We start from the raw sequence: 11,859 nt of genomic DNA, 5'->3' as shown, positions 1-11,859 counted from the left end.
AGGTAATAAACCCCAAAATAGAGTTAGTTACAATGATTTAAGAAAGGAAGAAACAAAGAGACTTATCTCTGACTCATTCTGACATTGCCTTGGTCATGACTGTCAGAGATCAAGGAGGGAAGCATAGGGTAGCTGAAGTTCCATGACTTAATCCAAACTTCAGTTACCTAATCTGTAAAATGGTAATAGTAATAATATGTACTTCATTGCATTGTTTCAGGATTCAATCAGAAAAAGAAGGTTAAATTCTTACTATACTATAGGTTAGTTAGAAGCCAACAAATGTTGATTATTATTACTATTATTATAATTATTATTACCTATTTTTCTTTATGACTGTCCACCCACCCACTGCAGAAATCGATGGCATCATGTTACCTAACTGCCAGTCAAGAAACCAAGATGCCCATGACTAGTTACTGTCCTTTGCTTCTTTGCACAATCAACTTGTTTCTAGACTAGCACACCAAATTTGGGATATCTCACAAATAAGCCTGACAATAATATCCTGACCTCAGGTCCATGGCATGTATGACTTCAATTACTGTATGAGCTTTGTATCATAAAGAGTAGATTTAAATATTTTTAATTTCTTAAGTAAAATTACAAAACTTTCCTTGAATATTATCAAAGACTGTAATGGTCTGTTGTCTTTGACATACAAAGAAGATAAGCTATTAGCAGGGAATGACACTTGGGTTATTTATCTAAGTAGATGTCATGTATTTTTAATGCTCTGTGGTATTGAATCCTTTATAAATATGGGATATCTTCTCAAAGCAACTAGCCAGAGTTACGGAGGCAGCAAACATTATGAACAATAAAAACATCATCATTAGCAAAAAACAGCAGATGTGGGCCTCAAAACCATGAACCTTGAAGCCCTGAATTATATATGTAATTTTCCTGGCTGTTCTCCAGGTCCAATTCCCATTTTTACTCTTTTTATTACAGGTACATCCCTGACCGTCTTACCTGGTCCTCTGCCTTATCCAATGTGCATTTCTTCATTGCCTCCTTTTAGTCAACCAAGCCTTCCCTTTACACCCCTTGGCCTTTACAGCTTAGTCATTACAAACTAGCATATAAAAGTCCAAGCATTTACATTAACTGCACCAAAAGGTAGTCAGATATTTTAGGAAGTGGAAAGTTATCCTCACGGTGACAAAGGGAAATTGTTTCACCTTCGGATTTAACTCCCTCTTTGAGAGTTACTTACTGGGCTTCTGTTGTATGTGTGCCCAGCACTATGCTAAAGGGCTGAGAGGGCTGAGGAGAGGCAGAGAGTGCAAAAACGGGAATGAGCTGCAGTCCTTTTCAAGAAGATTGCAACTGTTGGTGAAAAGGACATGCATGCATTTACACAACAACAGTTATAACAGCTAACTTTTATGAAGGGCTTACTGTGTGCCAGGCAAGGTATATATTATTTCTTTTAATCCTCTTTGGTTGTTTATTAGTTATCTACTGCTCAGTGAACAAATTACTATAAAACACAGTGGCTTAAAACAGCAATAAACATTCACTATCAGTTTCTGCAGGTGAGGAATTTGATAGTGGCTTAGATGAGTGGTTACGGTGTAGGTTATCTCATGAAGTTGCAGTCAAGAGGTTGGCTGGGGCTGCAGCTATCTGAAGGCTTGACTGGGATTGGAGAATCCACTTCCACAATGGCTCGCTTACACAGCTGTCACGTTGTTGCTGGCTGTTGGCAGGAGGCCTCAGATGTTCTCCTTGTGGGTTTCTCCAGAGAGCTGCTTAAGGGTCCTTATGACATAGCAGCACATTGTACCACATTCTTGGCAAATTATTTTCTGCCTTTTTGCTTATAGCCATACTAGTGGGTATATAGTAGCATCTCATTGTAGTTGTTTTGTTTGTTTGTTTGTTTGTTTTGCAGTACGCGGGCCTCTCACTGTTGTGGCCTCTCCCGTTGCGGAGCACAGGCTCCGGATGCGCAGGCTCAGTGGCCATGGCTCACGGGCCCAGCCGCTCCGCGGCATGTGGGATCTTCCCGGACCGGGGCACGAACCTGCGTCCCCTGCATCGGCAGGCGGACTCCCAACCACTGCGCCACCAGGGAAGCCCCTCGTTGTAGTTTTAATTTGCATTTCCCTAGTGACTAATGATGTTGAATACCTCATTTGCTTATTTGCCATCTGTATATCTTTTTTTGATGAGGTGTGTAAATCTTTTGTCCGTTTATAAATGTTTTTTGTTGTTGTTGTTTTCTTATTATTTAGTTTTGAGGATTGTTTTTATATTCTGGATACAAGTCCTTTAACAGATAGATTATTTGCAAATATTTTCTCTGCCAGTGTGTAGCCCATCTTTTCATTTTTTTCAGTGTCTCTTGAAGAACAGTTCTTAGTTTTAGTGAGTACCAATTTATTAAGTTTTTCTTTTGTAGATCATGCTTTTGCTGCTGAATATAAGAAATCTTTGCTAAGCTCAAGGTCACTAAGATTTTCATCTAGTTTTTTCTTTTACAAGTTTTATAGTTTCACCACTTACATTTAGGACTATGATCTATTTCAAGTTAATTTTCATATGTGAGATGAGGTTTTTTGTTAGCTGTCAGTTTATTTCACAATATTTCTTAGAGATCTTCTCATATCTGTACATAAAGAGCTTCTTTATTCATTTTTTGAGCCAAATTCCTGCTCTGATGGAGCTTATATTCTAGTTGCAGGAAGATAGACAATAAAACATATTGTATGTAAAATGGTGATACAGGAAGTGTGGGTGGGAAGGACAGTTATTATTTTTTTTTTAACATCTTTATTGGGGTATAATTGCTTTACAATGGTATGTTAGTTTCTGCTTTATAACAAAGTGAATCAGTTATACATATACATATGTTCGCATATCTCTTCCCTCTTGCGTCTCCCTCCCTCGAAGGACAGTTATAATTAGGGTGGTTAAGTGAGTCTCACTGAGAAGTTGATATTTTAATAAAGACTGAAGGAGGTAAGGGTCTGGGTAAAGCACTGGGTAGGGAGAACAGATGCATAAAAACTCTGGCAAAGGGAACACTAATTACAAAAATCTTAAATCAAGACAGGGCCTGTCGTAAGGTAGAAACTGTAAGGAGGCCCCTGTGGCTGACGTAAAGTGAGTGAAGGGAATAACAGTGAGAAGTGAAGTTAGAGAGGTAAGAGGTATGTGACTTGTAGGCTATTGTGAGGACTAGGGCTTTTCCTCTGAGATGAGGAGCTACTAGAGAGTTTGGAGGAGTGACAAGATCTGGCTTATACTTGAAAGGATCCCACTGACTGCAGTGTTCAGAATAGACTATAAGGGGCAAGGGTAGAGACAGAAAGACCGGGAAGAAGGCTACTGCAATAATTCAGTAAGAAATGGTATAGACATTTCTCCAAAGAAGATATACAGATTGCCAACAAACACATGAAAGGATGCTCAACATCACTAATCATTAGAGAAATGCAAATCAAAACTACAATGAGGTATCACCTCACACCGGTCAGAATGGCCATCGTCAAAAAATCTACAAACAATAAATGCTGGAGAGGGTGTGGAGAAAAGGGAACCCTCTTGCACTGTTGGTGCGAGTGTAAATTGATACAGCCACTATGGAGAACAGTATGGAGGTTCCTTAAAGAACTAAAAATAGAACTACCATGTGACCCAGCAATCCCACTACTGGGCATATACAGTGAGAAAACCATAATTAAAAAAGAGACGTGCAGGCTTCCCTGGTGGCGCAGTGGTTGAGAGTCTGCCTGCCGATGCAGCGGACACGGGTTCGTGCCCCGGTCCGGGGGGATCCCACATGCCGCGGAGCGGCTGGGCCCATGAGCCATGGCCGCTGGGCCTGCGCGTCCGGAGCCTGTGCTCCGCGGTGGGAGAGGCCACAACAGTGAGAGGTCCACTTCAAATAAAAAAAAAAAAAAAAAAAAAAAAAAAGAGACGTGTACCACAATGTTCATTGCAGCACTATTTACAATAGCCAGGACATGGAACGAACCTAAGTGTCCATCAACAGAGAAATGGATAAAGAAGATGTGGCACATATGTACGATGGAATATTATTCAGCCATAAAACGAGACGAAATTGAGTTATTTGTAGTGAGGTGGACGGACCTAGAGTCTGTCGTACAGAGTGAAGTAAGAAAGCAAAACAAATACCGTATGCTAATGCATATTTACGGAATCTAAAAAAAAAAAAATGGTAGTGATGAACCTAGGTGCAGGACAGGAATAAAGACGCAGGCGTAGAGAATGGACTTGAGGACATGGGGAGGGGGAAGGGTAAGCTGGGATGAAGTGAGAGAGTGGCGTGGACATATATACACTACCAGATGTAAAATAGATAGCTAGTGGGAAGCAGCCGCATAGCACAGGGAGATCAGCTTGGTGCTTTGTGACCACCTAGAGAGGTGGGATAGGGAGGGTGGGAGGGAGATGCAAGAGAGAGGAGATATGGGGATATAGGTATACATAAAGCTGATTCACGTTGTTATACAGCAGAAACTAACACAACAATGTAAAGCAATTATGCTCCAATAAAGATGTTAAAAAAAAAATGGTAGTAGTTCAGACCAGTGTGGTAGCAATGAGGTTAGTGAGAAATGGCTGGCTTTTGGATGCATTCTTAAGGTAGCGCTAATGGGCTTTGCTCATGGTCTCGATGGAGGGTGGGGAGTGGGTATGGGAGCAAGAGAAAGGTTAGGGGAACTCCAAGCTTTTGGGCCTGAGCATCTGGAAGAATGGAGTGTTTCTTACTCCTTTACTACCATAGTGTGTCATCAAACATTTTAATCTTTGCCAGATTGGTAGCTGAAAAAATGGTATCTAATGTAGTTTTTCCCCTATATTTTAACTGTGAAAATTGTCAAACATACAAAAAATTGAAAGAATAGTACCCACTTCATACTGACTTAATAAAGGATATTTATTAGCTCAAATAATTGGCTATCCAGAGATACAATGGAATTCAGGTTTCATTTGACTCAGTAACTTAACCATGTCATCAAGAATTTAGGAAGGAGGGGAAAGAGAGAGAGACAGACAGACAGAGAGAGAGATAGAGAGGCTCCCTCACTACACTCCGTAAGAAAAGCGAATAAACTTTTTATTTGCCCCGGCAAATATGTCTCTTTATCTGGAACTGGACTATATGCCCACTCCTGAAAACACAGCTGTGGCCAAGGGATAGGATTTTGCCCAATACCTTAGACCTGGCTTGCATGTCCCACTCTAGAGCCAGGGTGAAAGAATCCTCAAGTACACACGGCCTATGCCTGGGGAAGGTGCCCACACTCAAAATCGGAATGGATGCCAAGAGAAAGGGATCAGTATCTTCCCCATGCCTTCGTCCCAAGTACTATGGGAATTTTAAACTTTGCCATACTGCACCCCACCTCCCCAGCTGGAATCTCTGAAGAGTGGCCTTTCATTTCTCTGAATGACCTATGGCATTGATTTCCTGCGTTTGTCAAATTTTCAATCATCCTACTTGTTAATTCACTTCCTACAGTTGCTGTCATCTTTTTTGCACTGCTATGCCATCATTTCTCAAGATACTCCGACACATGGCAGTAGTGTTATCAGACTTTTACTGAAGGTTTAGGGTCATGGAGAGGATTATAACATAGCGCAGAATTCAAAATTGAACCCTAGATGTCAATGCTATTATCTGAAATTTCCCTGACCACCGTGTCTTGGGGACTAGTGATTTAAAAATATGTCTGCAAATTGTTTGATACTTCTCTCTTCAAAAAGTGGAGCCTAATTGCCCTACCCTTGAATGTGGACTGAGAGTTAGTGACTCGCTTTTAACAAATAATATGTGGCATAAGTGAAGACATGGCTTCTGAGGCTAGGTCATCAAAAGAATAAAGCTTCTGGGCTTCCCTGGTGGCGCAGTGGTTGAGAGTCCGCCTGCCGATGCAGGGGACACGGGTTCGTGCCCCGGTCCGGAAAGATCCCATATGCCGTGGAGCGGCTGGGCCCGTGAGCCATGGCCGCTGAGCCTGCGCGTCCGGAGCCTGTGCTCGGCAACGGGAGAGGCCACAGCAGTGAGAGGCCCGCGTACCGCAAGCAAAAAAAAAAAGAATAAAGCTTCTACCTGGCACTCACACTCTCCCTCTCTCTCAGATCACTCTGGGAGAAGCCAGCTTCCACGTCATGAAGACACTCAAGGATCCCTAGAAAAGTCCCACGTGAGAAGGCACAGAGGCCTCCCACCAATAGACAGCATCAACTTGCCAGCCATCACTTAGCAGCGCATACTTCAGTGCCAGTTAAGATGTTAGATGACTAGAACCCCAGCTGACATCTTTTTTTTTTTTTTTTAATGTTTATTTGGTTGCACCAGACCTTAGTTGAGGCATGTGAACTCTTAGCTGCGGCATGCATGTGGGATCTAGTTCCCTGACCAGGGATCGAACCCAGGGCTCCTGCATTGGGAGCATGGAGTCTTATCCACTGTGCCACCAGGGAAATCCCCCCAGCTGACATTTTTTTTTTTTTAATATTTATTTTTATTTTTTAAAATTCATGTATTTATTTTTTTGGTTGTGTTGGGTCTTCGTTGCTGCGCGTGGGCTTTCTCTAGTTGCAGCAAGCTGGGGCTACTCTTCGTTGTGGTGTGCGGGCTTCTCATTGCAGTGGCTTCTCTTGTTGTGGAGCAGGAGCTATAGAGCGCAGGCTCAGTCGTGTGGCATACAGGCTTAGCTGCCCTGAGGCATGTGGGAATCTTCCTGGACCAGGGATCAAACCCACGTCCCCTGCATTGGTAGGCGGATTTTCAACCACTGTGCCACCAGGGAAGTCCCCCAGCTGACATCTTGATTGCAACCTCATGAGAGACACTGAGCCAAGCTGCTCCTAAATTCCTGACCCACGAAAACTGGGAGAGATAATAATTTGTTATGCAACTATAGACAAAGAATACAGGGACTCTCTCATGTGCTCTTCTCTCCAGTCCCAACTGTCACCATCTTGCAGAGGTCCCTCATCTTTCTTTTATCTCATTTGTTTTTTCCTTTACCAGAGCTCCCTGAACCTAGTTTCTAGAGGGAATGCTCAAAATTCCTGTATCTTATTTGGAGAGTAATTGAAGTCTTCTTGGTCTAAACCTCTCCCATCTAGACTAAGCCCAGGGGATCCCACTTTCCCTGACCAAACATACCCATTATGTTCCAAAACCTAGATATTCTGTCTTCCTACCTGGCCAGCTGGTATCAGGTCCACTCAAACAGCTGCCAGCTTTTAAAACAAGTATTCTTGCCCTAATAGAAGTATGCATGAGCAAAGTGCTACAAGAGCAGAGAGGAAGCACCTAAGCTGACTGGGGGAGCTCATAGAGAGAAGGTGACATTTGAGCTGAGTTTTGAAGGATAAGTAGGAGTTCATTTGGTAGAGAATTGAAAGAAAGTCATTTAAGCAGAAGTAATAACAAGTACAAGGGCTCAGAGGTAAGAAAAGGCATAATTCTGAGAGCTGTAAATATGTCAGGGTTGTGCATGAGAATACCTGTTGAGGAGCTTGGTTGATGTTGGGGGCTAGATCATATCAGGCATTGTATATGTATATACATATATACATGTATATGTATATGTTATACATATGTATATGTATAACATATATCAGTTAGGAGACCAAAGCTAACAGAATCCCCTGATTCAACTGACTTAAAAATAAGAACAATAATGAATTTAGTATCTCAAATAGTAAGTCCGTAAGTAGGGCTGCTCCCATGTTGGTTACCTTCACAGCTTAATGATGTTATCAAGGACCCAGGTTTTTTCCATATTTCTATTCTGTTATTCCCAGGCTTGTCCCCTATCCCCCACCCCAACCCTACCCCCGTGGTTGTAAGATGACTAAAGCAGCTCCAGGTACCCTTAAGATTACTTCTGGAGGTAGAAAAGGGGCCTTTTCTTCTCTCTCGTTATGTAAACTTTTGATTGACATACTCCTTTTAAGATGGAGAAAGCCTTTCCCAGAAATGTCTTCCCTCCTCCTCCCATTCCTCCCAACAGCTGACTTCCCTTTAGTATCATTGGCTAGAATTGCATCATATGCCCAGGCTCAGTATTTGGTAAGGGAATAGGCCACCATGATTGATATAGACCAGTCACAGTTTACTCCCTAGGGCTGAGGTGGGAGCTAGCACTCTTGAAGCACATGGTGAAGCATAGCAGTGTGGTTACTAGAATAAAATTGGGATTCTGTTAACAAGGTGGAAGAGAGATCGTTGGCGTTTTGGCTAGGCAGTCAGCAGAATCTGCCACACCATGCCAAGGAATTTGAACTATCTCCCACTGGGATGGAAAACCACAGAAGATTTTAAAACAGGAAATAGCATGATTATATTTCACTATGTCAGAATAGAGGGGTGCTCAAGAGGGGCATGGGTCTGGAGGTAGGGCCACCAGTTTCATCAGAAGATATTAGAGAGGATTTTAGGCATTTGAATTAAGAACACCTAGTGACTAATTGGAATGGGAAAAGGAAGTAGGAGGGATAGATTCAAGAATGACTTGCATGTAAACTAGACAGCTACATGTCAAAGAATGAAATTAGAACACTACCTAACACCATACACAAAAATAAACTCCAAATGGATTGACCTAAATGTAAGACCAGACACTCTAAAACTCTTAGAGGAAAACATAGGAAAAACACTCTTAGACATAAACCACAGCAAGATCTTTTTTGACCCACCTCCTAGAGTAATGAAAATAAAAACAAAAGTAAACAGCTGGGACCTAATTAAACTTAAAAGCTTTTGCACAGCAAAGGAAACCATAAACAAGATGAAAAGACAACCCTCAGAATGGGAGAAAATATTTGCAAATGAAACAACGGACAAAGGATTAATCTCCAAAATATACAAACAGCTCATGGAGCTCAATATCAAAAAAAACAAACAATCCAGTTAAAAAATGGGTAGAAGACCTAAATAGACATTTCACCAAAGAAGACATACAGATGGCCAAGAGACACATGAAAAGACGCTGAACATCACTATTAGAATCAAAACTACAATGAGGTATCACCTCACACCGGTCAGAATGGCCATTATCAAAAAATCTAGAAAAAATGTTGGAAAGGGTGTGGTGATAAGGGAACCCTCCTGCACTGTTGGTGGGAACGTAAGTTGATACAGCCACTATGGAGAACAGTATGGAGGTTCCTTAAAAAACTAAAAATAGAACTACCATATGACCCAGCAATCCCACTACTGGGCATATACCCTGAGAAAACCATAATTCAAAAAGAGACATGTACCACAATGCTCATTGCAGCACTGTTTACAATAGCCAGGACATGGAACCAACCTAAATGTCCATCAACAGATGAATGAGTAAAGAAGATGTGGCATGTATGTACAATGGAATATTACTGAGCCATAAAAAGAAACGAAATTGGGGCTTCCCTGGTGGCACAGTGGTTGAGAGTCCGCCTGCCGTTGCAGGGGACACGGGTTCGTGCCCCGGTCCGGGAAGATCCCACATGCTGTGGAGCGGCTGGGCCCGTGAGCCATGGCCACTGAGCCTGCGCTTCCGGAGCCTGTGCTCCACAATGGGAGAGGCCACAACAGTGAGAGGCCCTCATACCGCAAAAAAAAAAAAAAAAAAAAAAAAAAGAAACGAAATTGAGTTATTCGTAGTGAGGTGGATGGACCTAGAGTCTGTCATACAGAGTGAAGTCAGAAAGCAAAACAAATACCGTATGCTAACGCATATTTATGGAATCTGAAAAATAAAAAATGGTACTGATGAACCTAGTGGCAGGGCAGGAATAAAGATGTAGACATAGAGAATGGACTTGAGGACACTGTGGCGGGGAGGGGGGAACTGGGGCAAAGTGAGAGTAGCATGGACATATATACACTACCAAATGTAAAATAGTTAGCTAGTGGGAAGCCGCAGCATAGCACAGGGAGATCAGCTTGGTGCTTTGCAATAACCTAGAGGGGTGGGATAGGAAGGGTGGGAGGGAGGCTCAAGAAGGAGGGGATATAGGGATATATGTATGCATATGGCTGATTTACTTTGCTGTACAACAAAAACTAACACAGTATTGTGAAGCAATTATACTCCAATAAAGATCCATTAAAAAAATTTAAAAAAATAACTTGCAGATACCTGCTTGGGTGAATCACAGGGTATTTTGTCAAAGTTGGGAATATGCATGGAGGAGGTTTGGGTGGATAAGGTGAGAATGGAGAGACAGTGAATTTGGTCTTCGACAGTGAGGTACCTACAGGACACATGAAGAGAGATCAGTAAACTTGGAGGGGAGAGCAAAGACCACATTAAATTCCATTAGAGGTTAGGGCAGGATGGAGTGTGGAATGAAGGAGAATTGATGAGGAGAAATAAAGCGATGCAGACAATGGACACTTAGTGTGGGACTGGTTTGACTGATTTTGCTCAGGGTGGGTAGAGTCAAGGATGCCTTGAGAAAATTGCAAATGTAATTGTAGACAAGCCTTTAAAAAGCAGTTAAAAACCTGTTTTGAAATATGGATTTCTGTAATTTGTTTCAACATGTTGAATTACAGCAAATGAGATGGAGAAATGATCTCAACCCATTTTTTTTGGCCTCCCAACTGGAAACCTCAGAACTTAGCCCTGTAGGCTGTTAATCAGATAAGCACTGCAGGCTTTACCATGCCTGAGAGCATATGGAGTGATTGAAGGAATTATTGTCCAAACCAGATGGACAAAGAAGGTATAATGAGAAAGTGTTGGGATTAAAATGTAGGTTTCTTTTCTGTTTTATAACAGTAGTTACAAAATATAAATTAGATGTTTCAATGCACCTTCAAGTTCTAAGTTAATATAGTTCATAAACCATATGAAATAAGTACTATTTAAAACATAAATAGGAATTTTATTTCCACTCAAAACCACTCATTTAGTGGAACACTGGAGTTTGAAATATACATAGATTAGATTTAGAACTGCACAGTTGGCTGGCAACTTCAAGAATTAAAAAAAAAAACAAAGCCAAAACATTTGTTGAGCTTTTCCTATGTCTACCTTGTTCCAGGCACTGAACTGGGCTCTAGAATAAAATCACCTGGTATTTTGTAATTTTTTGTGGTTAATCCTAACTTTATGCAGCTATTATACTCGATGTGGTTTCTGGGGCCTGGATAAAATATAACACTTGAAGCAGAGTAGGGACTGAGGGACAAAAAGAAAATTGAGAATTGAAGGAGAAAAGCAACCTAGGAAACCCAACAAGGTTGGGAGGGTAATGGAGGAAAAAAGAAACAGTCATGAGAGACTGAATACGCAAACTGGATAATGGCCAGACCGTACATGACAATTAAAACTCTGACCCACAGCCTCTGCAGCAATCAGCCCAGAACCCTCATGACTGGTCAATAACTGTCAGCTTCCCTAATTTTTGCCCCTGCCCTTCCAACTCAGGACCAACTGGTGAAGGTCAAATATGCTCCCCCAAAACAATCACATTAGATGCCTTGCTTCTAGTTAGACTGCCTCCAGCTTCCCCATGCCATTCGGTGCATACATGAAATCTTCCCTTTTTGTTTTTCCACCTTAAACTTCCCCACTCCCTTGACAGCCTTTGATTCTCTGCCAGATGCCAAGTGATAGTGGTTGACTGCCCTGTTATAGCAGGCATAGAATAAATAGCCTCTTTGTTCTCATTTGGGTGGTCTTCATTTATTTCCACAGTCATTCATTCACATATTTATCATATATTAGTTGTATTTTATGTGCCAGGCAGTACCCAACATTGCTATGCAAGCAGATAGTCCTTGCCCTCAAGGATATTCTGTCTACTGGGATAGACAGATACGTAAATATAATTGTAATTCAATGTGGTAAGTGAAACAACATATAAAGG

The sequence above is a fragment of the Stenella coeruleoalba genome (assembly GCF_951394435.1).
Source record: "Stenella coeruleoalba genome assembly, chromosome: 16".
Taxonomy (NCBI): domain Eukaryota; kingdom Metazoa; phylum Chordata; class Mammalia; order Artiodactyla; family Delphinidae; genus Stenella; species Stenella coeruleoalba.
The sequence above is the reverse complement of the archived record's forward strand: the minus strand, read 5'-3'. Positions refer to the sequence as shown.